We start from the raw sequence: 14,757 nt of genomic DNA on the forward strand, positions 1-14,757 counted from the left end.
TTGAAATTAGTACATTATTTTTTTTTTAAGTCAGCCTATTTAAATTAGTACTCAAAAAGAGTACATAAAAAATGTAAATCGAATTGGATTGATTTAAATTAAAAAAAATAATTTATACGTGTTCAAATTCTATGATGAAAAAAATGCGGTAATTAAATCATTTAGTATATGAGAGAACATTCATTTTAGAGAAAAGTGACAATTAGGTCCCTAGGAATTTTGCGTTCGTACAAATTATACCTGAAGAAAAAAAAAACAATTAGATCCCTCAAGAAACAAAATATGGACACGTTACATCCTTCTATTAGTAAGACTAGCGGCGCCTCTGACGTGGACGTGAATGTGTTGAAGTGTCTGTTAAATGCCACATTGGAATTACTCTAAATGATAAGGATAAATTGGTCCTTCTATATTGTTTGAATTTAACATGCCTCAAACCCTAATTTTCCAGAATTTTCATCCTGAAACAAAACCCTAGCACAATGTAGAATGTATAGCATCGGAAGCTCCAGAAGTACAAGGCGCCAAAGGAAAAAAAATGAAGGTAGCGATTGAAATTGTAGGGGTGACTCAACACATGGAAGAGATTTCAATAATAAAATCAATCCTAAGTGTAACTGTCAACTATATACAATCATATACAAGTTTGGAATAGTAGAGAATTTAGATAGGTTATTCTTAGAGTGTCCAAATTATAGGATAATTGTTAATTCAATTTTTTTTAATTATTATTTGAGTTTTGAGTATTGCATTGAATTGAAATTTATAGGTATCATTCATGGTATATTTTTTAGTTCCTTTTACAAGACAATTTGTCATACCGTAAGTTTTTTAGATGGTTGGATGATGTTACTAGAGATGTGGAGGTTCAAAGTTCTAAGCAGAGAGTGGAGGATAGATTAAATAATTTGGAGGAGAGAATTATGAGATTGAAAATGGATTGTAGAAATAAAAAACCCCAAGCAAAATTATTGATTGTAGATTTAGGAATGTTGTGTATTTTATGGTTGATTTTTTAATTGCAATTATTGTGAATGTGTGGAACAACAATTTTGGGTGAATCAAATTAGACAGTTGATGTATGAATGTATTAGTATTTGTAATTGTATTATTATTGAGCTTGGACTTGACCAGGAAGCCTGAACTAGACTTGTGCTTGTCTAGGAGGCTTGAATCCTGTAGACCTTCTTGTCTTCTTTTTTCTTCTTTTTATAACATCATCCAATTGGCCCTGCAACGTTCACGAAAAATTCACTATGGTCCACATTCATTTGATATTAAACAAATAAATGCAGTAAGAATAATATCCTCCACAAAAAACTTATAGTTGAATCAGTTACATTAGTGTCAGATTCATTGGTTACAGTTCCATATTGAATAACATCATCAAATTTATTTGCAATATTTGTATAAGTGTCAACTTCATTAGTCATAGACCCAATTGGTTCCACATTTTGAGTAATGACATTAGGGTTAGAATTTTCTACTTGGACTGAATTTGGCTAAATAGATATAAATGAAACAATTGTTATAATATCAGACTAAGGCTGAGCATCTAAATATTCGATTACTCATTTTAATAGTAGGACTTCTAAACCCCTTACAAGTTAGAGATAGGACATTTAAATCTCTAATAAAAATACTAACAGACAACTAAACTCTTAAGAATAGTGTGAATATACAATTAACTTTGCTTACCTATGGCTGTGGGTTGGGTTCAACAATGGTTTTTTGATTTTCTAGTTGGGGAGAATTTTGAGACAATGGTACCTCTTCTTATGTATTATTCTTTAACGAGAATTTTGTTCTTTTTTTTTTCTTTCTTAATTACTGGAGCTCTTTTGCATGTCTTGAAGTTATGGCTAGATTTGTCACACTTGGTGCAAGTCATCGTGAAGCTTCTCCTAACTTTATTTGCATTTAACAGTGGCTCAAAAGAATCTTTTTTTCTTGCATGTAGCTCTGGATGCCCAACGGGTCTCTTAAACTTGGGTGGAATAGGTCTTGATCCTTCTGTCTTCTCCCAATATTGCTCACTTGGAACTGGCTCAACACAATGTTGGTATGTAGCATTGAATGAGGTCATTTGCAATTGCAGCTATGGATAACAATAGTTTTCAGGTCGCTCATTTCTCCAGGCTATTGCAGATATAGTATGCACACGTGGCATTCTTGACACATACAAGTAAACAACAACAACAAACCAAATAAGCTAATCCAGCTAACAAACTATTTCTACATATAATCCAAAAAGTTCTATGATTAGGAAGTTTTGATATGATCTGTGAGTTGCCACACATTACAGGTACATGTGCTTTGGCCCAGATTTACTGGCACCTTCCTACCGTCACACTGAACCTCATATTTGACTCGATCATCATCACCAATCCATTGTGGTTGTCACTTATCACTAGCCTTCTTTAGTATCTCCATTTTCTTTTGTTGAACTGGTGTAATCTTTTTCTTGTACCCACCCAAAAATCTCTTGTAATTTGCCATCCTTTTCATGATATAACATCTGAATTCTTCACACATAGTCAATACTAGTTTAGCCATATAATACATAATCTTTGAGTTCCAAACCTCACACATGTTATTGGTCAAATTATTTACCTTAGGTCAATGGCTAAAGTATGCTTTGACCCACACAACAAGCTCAAACATAGCCAAATAAGCCTAGCTTTCTTATTTATTCTCTTTAGCTTATCCATACTTGCTTTGAACTCAACTGTAGTTATGCATCTAGCACACTCCCACACAACACCTTTGATTTGCTTATTTTTGTATTACTTCAAGAAGTTTTTTCAAGTGTGCATTACACAGTTTCTGTGATGTGCATTGGGCATCACTTCTCGAAGTGCAGGAACCAAATCCTAATAACAAACACAAACAATTCAGTACCATAAGCCTAATAAACAATCAAACTATGCTAACATATGAATAATACTCTAAAATTTTTATCTTTTGTTGGTCAGATATGAAGCTTCATCCATGTGTTTGAACATCTCCTAAATCTTCTAGCGATAGAGTCAGAAACCATTTCCATGTTTTCTTGGTCTCTGATGCAACCACAGCATAAGCTACCACATAGAAATTGTTATTTGAATCTTGAGCCACAGCAGATAATAATTATCTCTCATAATAGCCCTTTAGAAAACACCAGTCTAGCCTAATCAATGGGCGACATCCTACCTTGAAACCTTACTTACATGCATCTAGACAAATATAAAGTCTATTCAATAGTAGAGAAGATTGTGAAAATGGCTCAACTCCTAACAAGGCTGTGCTACCAGGATTACTTTTCAATATCTCAACCAGGTAATCTCTTAATTTGTCATATTGTTCACTTTTCTTACCAATTACTAACTCTCTTGCCTTCTTCAGTTCCCTTTACATGCTCTTGTAGTGAATTTGTATGTTATAATCCTGCTTTACGTGTCTAATGCTTCTTTTTGTGTGAGCTTTGGCTGTGTTTGTAATCGCTTCTCAAGTTTCTCAGTAAGCCATCTAACATCTACCTGATTGCTTTCAAAGTTCCGATTGCGTGTATGTTCAGGAAAAAAAAGTTTTGATTTGGAAACAATTTTCACATAAATTCTATGAGAAAAAAATTAAAAATGGACAATTTTTCTTAGCACACTTGGCTCTTGACCTCACCTTGTCATTCTTCAGCCACTGTAATTCTCTATCCTGAGCTACTATCCAGTCCTTTAGTGCCCTCTTGAACTAGTCCAAAGTGTCAAACTTCATACCAATTTCTTTCTTCACTTCTCTAAATTCAACACCCTCTGAGAAGTCAACAAAAGCAGTCCTATAAACATCATTCTCTACATCGCTTCCAACAGGAGTGTGCAAGTCCTCTGATTCATAGTCAAATACTTTCTTATCATTTGACTCCTTGTTAGCGTGTGTTTCCCCAAAAAGAACCCAACAAAAGGGTCATCCTCAGCCTCTTCAGCATTTTCCGTGTAACACCCTACCATACAGAGCCTTATGCTTAAGTCATAAAATAGAGGTGGCGAAGTATTACAACCTCTAAAAATAAAATTTAGTATATATAGTAGTGTGAAAAATGTTTATAACTAGGAGCATTTGAAGAAAATTGAGTAAAATAAAATCGTTAAATTGAAAAGCGCGACACTCCGATCGATAACATAACGAAACAGATAAAGGATAAGCTAACGCGAGTATATAAACAAGAGAGCTCAAAAAATACGGATATCCAAAAACTCAAAACCCGGCTTGCGAAGATAACTAATTCGAGCATAGAAGTTTACACACACACACACACACACACACATATAAAGTAAAGAACCCAAAAGAAACCCAAAAGACAAGTTACAGAACGTGTTCTTCAAAACAACCTCTAGGAGGAGTCAAAACAGTATATATATATATATATATATATATATATATATATATATATATATATATATATATATATATATATATATATAGTGGAGATAATAAGTATCTAAGCAAGTACATAAAACCAAAATAAAGTCTCAAGAGCTAAGGATCTTCGCAAATTCAGAAGTCTCCAGCACACCTCAGCGAGGAACCTCACGTCTTGCATCTAAAAACCACAAAATCCGCATGGGTGAGAACCGAAAGTTCTCAGTATGGTGACAGTTCCTACATATTTAACATGTAACGTCCTGGAAAAGCCGAAGGCAATCCTAGAACTTTCAACAGATAATCAAAGCTTATAAACAGACTAAACCATAAATGAAATAGGCAATTGGCTAAAGATCTTGAGTCTAACTAACACTCCCATTTCTAAATTCTTTGAACCTCCCAACCACCATCAGTAATTTGATATCGCAAACACAATTATACCAACAAGGAAATGCACAAATAGGAAGCAGATATGGCAGTTAGACAATTAACAAGTAACATGCAGTCAATTAGGCATTCCAAACAATTCACATATAATGCATATGATGTATGCCTGTCCTAGTGGCTGATAAGTCTCATTTGTCAATTATAAAGCCAACTCGACAAGTCTTGGTAGCTAACCATTGGACTGTCGATCTGTCGTGCATCCCCAACTCGAGTTATTCTCAATCATAATCATCAATACATATTCACAACACCCACACTGGTGTTTATCCACGGAAGCGAGCTCATCCAAGACTTTCACAGTGTCCGGCCACACTTACGATATAAGGTTAGCAGAGTATCGAATCTCCACCTGGAGCACGTGGTGGCTAGCCACTGTTTTCACCCAGGAAAACTCGTATCTCAGATAGTGAAAGTGCAACATTCACATTTCATTCAATAAGCATATATACAATCATACTCAACCATAATTCAATAATAGCTCAGCCATAATTCAGCAATAACTCAGCCATTCGGCTCATAATATAACCTGTAACCAGTCACAATTTATTAACAATTACAGCCCTTCGACTCATGGCATATAAAGCACTTCCACCATCACCATCAACACCCCATACAATTATCTTAATCATAATTCATCATTAACTCTCCCGTTATTTCGTCCACAAGTTACCACATCTCCTAGTCTCATCCTATCGCTAGGCATACTATAAGGATTTAGGACACAAAAGGTGAGAATGGAGGCTTAGAAGTATAAAATTCGGTTTTAAAAACTCAAAAATCAAGTTTTGGTGAAAATGGGGGTAACGCATGCGCGTTGCCCATACGCACGCGAGGAAGCACGAAAAGTAGAGCGACACGTGCGCGTTGCCCATGTGCACGCGTGGGAGTAAAGAGGCAGAGTGACGCGTGCGTGTCAGCCACGCATACGCATGGGTACGTTTTGTGCTCCTTTCACAAACCCAGGACAAGACTAGCGCAACTCTCTGGATTTTTCTACTGGGCACTTACATCAACATAGCGATGCATAAGCGTCGGCCAGGAGCACACGCGGGGGAGTAAAAATTGAGAGTGACGCGTGCGCGTGGAAGCACGATTTGTCAAAAATTTTACTAAGTTAAAAAGCTGCAAAATTACATTTTCAAACCCCAAACTTCCGACGAGAATAACTTATTCGTTTCAAATTATTTTTCATTCATTCTTCGAACGGCATAAGCATCTCAGATCCAATTTCATTTTTAAACAAATTTAACATAAATCGGAGATTCGGATACCAAGTTATGCTCTGTCAAAGTAGGCCCAAAAATCACATTTTCATACAAACCCACAAAAGTCCATTTTCAAAACAAACCAATTTCAACCCTTTTCAAAACCAACCAAAACTTACCAAAAATCAATCTCAAGCCTCCTCAACTTATATGTTAACATTTTCATCAATTTCACAACTCACCAATCCACTATTTTAACCAATCTCAATCAAATAACTCAATTTCAAATACAATATCATGTTATATATCTTTTCTCATCCCAATTTCTAACAATACCACTTCCATCAACCATCAATACATACAATCAATATCATCCTCACCATCAAGATAGTTTCACCCACAGTTCAATCTCAACCAACCATTAAGCATATATCAAAACATGCATGTCTCTCATACATCATACCATCAAAACATCCAAAATCCACTAATCACATACATAACAACACAATTCATCTCAACCAATCAACAACATCAATAGTCCAAATCCTATCTTATGGGTCTCTAGCCTAAGTTTTCACACCACATTACATTTTAGATACAGAAAATCGAAACCATACCTTGGCCGCTTCTCCGCTCAACCCGGAACACCTCCAAATCACTTTTTCACAAGCTCTCAAGGCTTCAACACCTCCAAGAACATATTTTTAGCATACAAAAGTCATTTTACAAGCTTTCCAAAACTTCAATCAAGCTCCAACATACATATATACACTTTCTAAACCACAATACCACATTCAAACATACTCAAACATCATAAACCAATAAATTCCACTAGGGTTGAGAATCTTATCATACCCTAGAATCAAAGAGACAATGTTAAGCCTCTCCTTCAAACTAGTTGGATCCTATAATATCAAAAGCTCACAAATCTCAACATTTTTCACCCAATTTTTCAAAATTAAGGTTGGAATTTCAGAGGAAAAATCGTGGCTTACCTCAAGAACAAAGTTGTGAATTTTGTAGAGCTCGACGTGGTGAACGCGTGGTCGCAAATAGTGCAGCAATCGAAACTCCGGATTAAAAGTTATGGTGGTATGAAGATCAAGTGAGGGTTAGAACTTTGGAAGAGTGTTCTTCTCATTCCTCACTTCATTTCAGCGTGTTTTAGGCTCTTAGAGGGGAGAGAGAGTGTTGTTTAAGGGTTTTAGGTTGAGTTTGCTTAGGCCAAGGGCCCAATATGGGTCCGGTTTGACCCGTTCGGTCCAACATTGGGCCGATTTCTTTAAAATTAGTGTCAAAATTCTCGTTTTAATTTTCTCTATCATATTAAGCCATAAAAATCACATTTTTAATTTTTTAGAATAAATTTTAATTTATGAATTAATTAGTCATTAATTAACCGGGTTTTACATTCTGCATGTTCATGATGTTCTTCATCTCCAAGTTCAATTGGGTGCTGACTTGAATTAAAGTTCCCCAAATGCTTTGTATCCCGATGTTGCAGTCTTGAACTCCTCCTCACCTTCTTATATTCCTTCTTCTTTCGAGGTTTAGGGGAATTGCTAAATACAAAAATTTCTTCATTAGTAACTTTCTTTCCTTTTGGAGAAGTAACTTTCTTTCCTTTTGAAGAATGGTTACTGTCTGTAGCCTTCTTCTTTTTCATCACTCTTGCATGCTCCTCTTCAATATCAGTGTCCGATTGGTCAAAACCAGGAGGTGGGGGCTTCTCATCTTCAGCGCTCTCGTAACCATCATCATTACTGTCATCATCAGAAATAGGAGGATCACCAGCTTCATCACACCCTATAACATCTTCTCCACCAAGAATATGATGCTGAAAATATATATAAAACTCCTCACACTCCTTGTTTTGTATTTTGTGCTTCCTTAAAGCATTGATCTCTGAATCTCCAAAAATAGAATGCAAACCGGCTTTAAAATTAGCAGCATTCGAATCAAACCACATCATTGCTTTGTAATCATCGTAAACCAAGCTCTTGAACAATTCCTTCAAGTAAAAAAAGTTCATAAGATCCAGATCTATCTTTGAAAATCTCTCTACTAACCCATCCCGGTAACTCAACTCTCCCCGTTTATTCCTCACAATTTTTTTCTCATGGTCGAATACAGGAATAACAAATTCCTCCATCTGTTAAGTATAAACACAATTATTATTTTAATCAATTGGGACAACAATTAACTAAAGAATCAGGAACATGTATGTCTTTTTTTAATTATGACGTAAGTGATACTAGTCTTTCTGTTAATCATTAGTTTCAGCAATTATATACAAATAAACGGAAGCCTCAAAAAGTAACAACAAATGCATAAATAGTTCTAAATGTGACAAAATGTGTCATGCAAACAAGTTAAAAATTATGGGACCACCATACTTTGCAGAAGATTAAACAATTTGTTCCAAACGAGAGGACCACCATGAAAGTAACTGACAAAGGGATACACTAGCTGACAAAAGTATCACCATTTTTTACTTGACTCGAGGATGTCCCCACTAACACCAGTTTCCTTGACGACGTCTTCTTCCTTAATGGTACATTGAAGAAGAATTGTGACTTTTGTTACTGCAGAGCCAAGACTCTTTGACCTTAGCTTCTCCTTAGGGTTAATAGGTAATAACAGAGTGTAACTGAAGGTTACGGACAAAGTGAAACAAATATAAAGGAAGGGAATTTATAAAACGATGTCGTCCTACTGCAGATGTGGCAGAAACGCACACATCAGTTCAAAAGGTTTAAGTTGAAAATATCAGAAGGCAGGCACGCAAGTAATTAAGTTGAAAATAAAATATGGGAGAAAACAGTTAAGGTTTCAAAGTTATCTATTTTCCTGATTGACTTTTCTTATTAACTATTTTAATCACGCAAGATTTAATTCATGGCAAACTATATGTGACTAGACCCTAATTCCTTAGACCTTTCTAGTCTTCTCTAAAATTCATTAACTGCCAATTCTTTGGTCAATTAATTCCAATTAGAAGCTACATGATCAAATTCCAGTTTATATGCCACAAAAATCCTAATTACCCAAAAATAAGAGGATTATATGTCACGTATCCTGTTAAATCTAGATAATTAAAATTTATGAGAAATTATTTTCAAGCTGTTGTTCAAGTAAAGAGCTTTTCCAAGTTATACAAGAACTCAATTAGAACATGGGTCATACTTCCGTTTCACCCAAATTCATAAAAATAAAGAATGAAAATAATTCTTGAAATATAAATCAAAACATGAATTAAAATAGAAAAATAATAATATCAATCCATATAATAGACAGAGCTCCTAACCTTAACAGTGGAGGTTTAGTTGCTCATGAGTGAGAGAGAAAATCAGGATTCAGGTAAAATGTACTGAGTTCCAATCTGATGGGATGATCTCGTTAACTAATGGAATCCTCCTTTTTATAACTAATCCTAATTAATTTAAAAATCTAAAATTAAAATAATATATTTTCCTATTTTAAAAATTAAATTTGAATTTAAATCAGAATTAATTATAGCAATCAGCAAGTCTTCAATTGATGGATGGAGACCACTTGATTCCTTCACTATGCAGCCTCTGATCTGTACTTTCTAGGCTGAAAACTGGGTCAAAAGCAGCTCAGAAATCGCCACCAGCATTTTCTGCACGTGACGCATGTCACGCATACGCGTCAGTCATGCGTACGCGTCAATAGTCTTTTTCGAGTGTCACGCGTACGTGTCAAGTACGCACACGCGTCGCCGTGCAAATCTTCAAATCACGCATACGCGTCATCCACGTGCACGCGTCGCCATGAAAAGCTCCAAATTACGCGTACGCGTCAAGTACGCGTACACGTCGCTCCTCGCTGGTTTTCTCCTTTACTTCTTGTGCTGCAAAAACTCCATCAAATACATCTGAATGTTATCTAAAATAAACAGAATTGCACAAGACTCAAAGTAGCATCCATAGTGGCTAAAAGATAATTAATTCTTAATTAAACTCAACAATTTAAGTGCAAATTCATTAGGAAAAGATAAGAAAGATGCTCACGCATCACAGGACAGCAAAGCAACTCCGTTTCATTTTGTTACATAGACTGACGGAAGGATGTAATGTGTCCAACGTCTCATATCCTAGGGGATCTAATTGTTACTTTTTTTTCTTCGGGTCTAATTTGTCTGAACACGAAATCCTCAGGACCTAATTCTCACTTTACTCTTTATTTTATTAAAAGAAATGTGATGAGTTGAGTATTCTTTTAATATGATATGAAGAGTTTAAGTATTATTTAGTAGTTATTAGTTTATACTTTTAAATATTAGAATGTTCAATTTAATTTCATGTATTCTGATTTTATTTATTTAATTATTAGATTAGACTTTATATTAATAAGTTTATAATTTTTTATTTTAATTTAATAAGAGGTTATAAATACCTCATAAAACCTAAACTATTAATCTATTATAGGCACTATAGAGAGATGAAAAGAGTTTCAAAATACTTTTTGGTTTGGTGATGAAATCATAGTGTAGACAACTGAGGCTGAGTGAGTCTCTCTCTTGTTACATTAGAAAATTAGATAGAAGGTTGAGTGATTCCTTTCGATTTAATTTTTAAACTATAGTATGGATAAGTTAGATTGAGAAGTCTTTTTTTATTGCATAAAAAAATTTAATAGAAGATAGAGTAATTATTTTTGTATTCAATTTCAACCCTTTTTTTGTTTTTTTTTTATTTCAATCCCTGTATTTTTATCTATCCCTTATTTCATATCATTTCATATTAGCTTTAGTTATTAGATTAATTCTTATTAATCTATGTTTATCATCTTGTATCCATTAGAAAAAAAAAAGTTCTGGTGTCTCTCATGTTCTTCTTTATCATTTTTATTATTGTTTTGTCATTCTTATTGATTTCATTGTTAAAAGAAATAGACAGTATAAAAAAATTACAAAAAGAAAAAGAAAAATATCTTTCTTGTATTTATTATTTTCATATATTATTTTTTAACTGCAAAATCTGAGAATGAGTATCTTTTAAAGAAGAGATGAATGATATGTGCTTTAAATATTTGTGATAAGAAGAGTTCAAATATTATTTAGTAGTTATTAGTTTATATTTTTAAATATTAGAATGTTTAATTTAATTTCATAAATTTTGATTTTGTTTATTTAATTATTAAATTAAGTTTATGTTAGTAGGCTTATTTTTTTATTTTAATCTAATAAAAAATTATAAATATCTCCTAAATTATTGTAGCTGTTATAAAAAAAATTAGAAAAGTGTTAAAATAATTGTTAGTTTTATGATAAAATTATGTTATTGATAAGTGAAGTTGAATGAGTCTTTTCTTTATTGCATTGAACAATTAGATAAAATGTTAAGTGATTTTCTCCAATTTAATTTCTAAACTACAATTTAGACAAGTTAAGTTGATAAATTTCTTTTTTGTTATATCAAAAATTTAAATAAAAATAAAATAATTATTTTTATATTCAATTTTAATCTAATTTTTTAATTTTAATTTTAATATATCTTTTTATTTAATTTTAGTCCTTGTCCTTTTATTTATCCTTTATTTCGTATCAAAAGGTTTAGATATATTTAACACCGGTTATTTATTTGGTTTTCGTTATGATTAAGGTGTGTATTTAAATTTTTTCAAAATCTTAACTTTGTAGCATATAAGCCTATTTCTTATCAAAATTATAGATTATGTTCACTTTTATTTATTTGTTTCTTTATTTATTTTGGTAAGGTGTTCACCTGCAATAAGTATTTTTTGTTTTCTATTATTTAGAGTCAAAATTAAAATTATCTCTAATATTTTTTTAAATAAAATTGTCCGTGATAAAATAAAAATTAAAAAATTCCTCTCTTTTCATCTTTATTGTACAAATTTCTGTATCCCTAAATTCAATCCAACCTTTATCGTTATATCCAATTCACCAGTATCAATACATTTCAAATTATTCTAAATTCATTCTTATCTACTTAATATACTAAAACTGGGTTTTCTCCCAACTAATAAGGGTGACGTGTCACTCTCTCGTGAGTCTGTTTTCCCTCCAAAACGAATAAAATTCTAAATTATTTATTATAATTATATTATTATATTATATTTAATATTTAATAAATAATATATAATTATACTAATTTAAGAACATATCTTCATTATAATTATATCAAATCAATATTTAATGCACTATTAAATTACTTATCAATTATAATGCGTAATTACTGTACATAATAACAAATTGCCTTAATAGTAATTAATTTACCTATTTATTTTTGTTTTACTAAGGTCTATAAATAGTGTTTTTCTATCGTACATACATCTAAATTTGAGAGTCAGCTCATAATTTTATATTTAGTATTTTTTTTACTACTTCATAGAATAAGAATGTATTCTTCATTTTTTATTGAAGTTGATCCTTTTAAGGTACAATTTATAATTTTTTATAATATTTTTCATATACTCATTCTATTGTATTATTCTTTTAATAATTTATTAATTGTTGTTACTCTAAGTTGTTCTTATCGTCTAATGTTCCAATTCAATTGTCTTTTACCACAATCGTTTACAATGTATCACATCTATAAAATACCTCATCGAGTTGTCTTCACTGATTCGGATTCCAACTACATGGATGTAAGCGTTCAAAGAAGGGGGAATAATTTCTACTTTACCGAATGATTGTTGGATCTACTCACCTATTATGACCAACCTAATGGAATGTGGTTAAAGGAGGATGAGTAAATTATTATAATTTTAATTATTCGATTAAAATTGTAATATCAGTTGTGATATTTTAATTATTAATGCATTATTAAACTACTTATCAATAATTTTAATTATCTAATATTTGTAATTTATTTTTATAATTAAAATAATTAAAATTAAGTAGATCGTTATTAAACTACTTATCAATAATCTTAATTATCTAACATTTATAATTTACTCATCCTCCTTTTTTATCAAATTATTATAATTATTCGGTTGCATAATTTCTCATTAGATTCACCATCCTAAATTGGTCAATTTGGTTCAAATTCAGATTTTGTTTTTCTTTTTTTTTTTAATTGCTCTTACTGCAGCAAGTGTCCTCAGATTTTTATTGTGAGCTGCAAAATAAATGTCCCAAACTCTCAATACTTTTGTCATCTTTTTTGTTGTGTTTTTAACTCTGTTGATGTACTATTAATTTTAAATTTGTACGAATTTTAAATGTTGATACTTACGATATTATTTCAGTTGGTTGTCGTTACGAGAATGACTTTATACTATACGTGACTAAAGACTATAATAGATTCAATATTGTTTAAGTAATTTTGGTTTTAATATTATTATTTGATTAAATTATAATTAGAGAATTTTAAATTACACTACAAGAATTTGACATATTAGCGACGGATTTTTGTGAGAAATATTTTTTGTCACTAATCTGTCACTAACTTGCGAAAAATTAGCGACGCACTAACGACAAAATTAATGAGCGGTCACAAAATATCCGAACTTGAGAAAAGCGACTGATTAGCGAGAGATTCACGAGTAAGTTTGTTTCTCGCAAATTGACTTTTGTAGCTAAAAAAAGAGCGAGAAAAATTTTATCGCTAATTTGTCACAAATTAATTAGCGAGTGACAATGTTCTAGCAAATCAGTCACTTAAGGGTTCAATCGAATAAAAATAAATTAGCGAGGGATATTATTGTCACTATTCTCTCGCAATTGTTTGATATACATTTAGCGAGAAACAATTCACACACTAGTTCATCGCTAAATAAACTTTGTGCAAAAAGTCTAATTAGTGAGGAACAATGTTACTAGCTAATCCGTCACAAAGACTTGAAATAAATTTTGCGATGGACAATTTCCTAGCTAATTTGTTACCAACATTTTTATTTTTAGCGAGCAACTAGTTTCTCGCTAATTTGTCGCATAATATTGTCAAATTCAAAATTAGGATAGCGACAGAAAATAGTCGTCGCTAACTCGTCGCAATGTATAAATCATTTAGCTAGGGAAGTGTTCCTTGCTAATTAGTCGCTAAAGTGGAAATACGGATATTGAGCACCTAGGACCTAAGTAGCGAGAAATTTGTGACCATTTAACAACTGACATACTTCATTCGCTGATTTCAAGTTGCTGATTAGCGAGCGAAATATATTTGTCGCTAAGTTGTCGCAAGTTTAGTTTAGCGAGCGACTTGGCAACTGCAATTTCGTCGCAAATCAAAAGCTATATCCTACCTATTTTGTAGAAAATTACTCGCTAATCTCGTTGGAAATCCGTCGCAGAGTTATAACAAATCCAAAACTAACCGAGAAAATGTTAGAAGTAACTGGTCGCAATTGAGTCACTAATCAAAAGCTTATTTAGTGAGGAATTAGCGACTGCTTAATAACTGATAGACTTTCCTTACTTATTTCATGTTGCTACTAATTTGTGAAGGAAAATATTAATCCTTATTCTATCCTTATTTAATGTTGTTACTAGTCGCTAACCTCTATATAAATCCATGTAAAATTCATGAAAAATTTGAAACAAATTTGCCAAGTACGCTAATGTAATTTGTCACAATTTTGTCACTAATCTAAGTCTATTTTAAATGAGAGAATAATTAAAGTCCCAAAGTCGTGACTAATAATTAGCTAGTTAATTTTTAATAACTAATAACTTATAATATTCTAATAAGATGTCAATTTTCGAAAATTTCACAAA

Source organism: Arachis hypogaea, chromosome 13, assembly GCF_003086295.3.
Source record: "Arachis hypogaea cultivar Tifrunner chromosome 13, arahy.Tifrunner.gnm2.J5K5, whole genome shotgun sequence".
Lineage (NCBI taxonomy): Eukaryota > Viridiplantae > Streptophyta > Magnoliopsida > Fabales > Fabaceae > Arachis > Arachis hypogaea.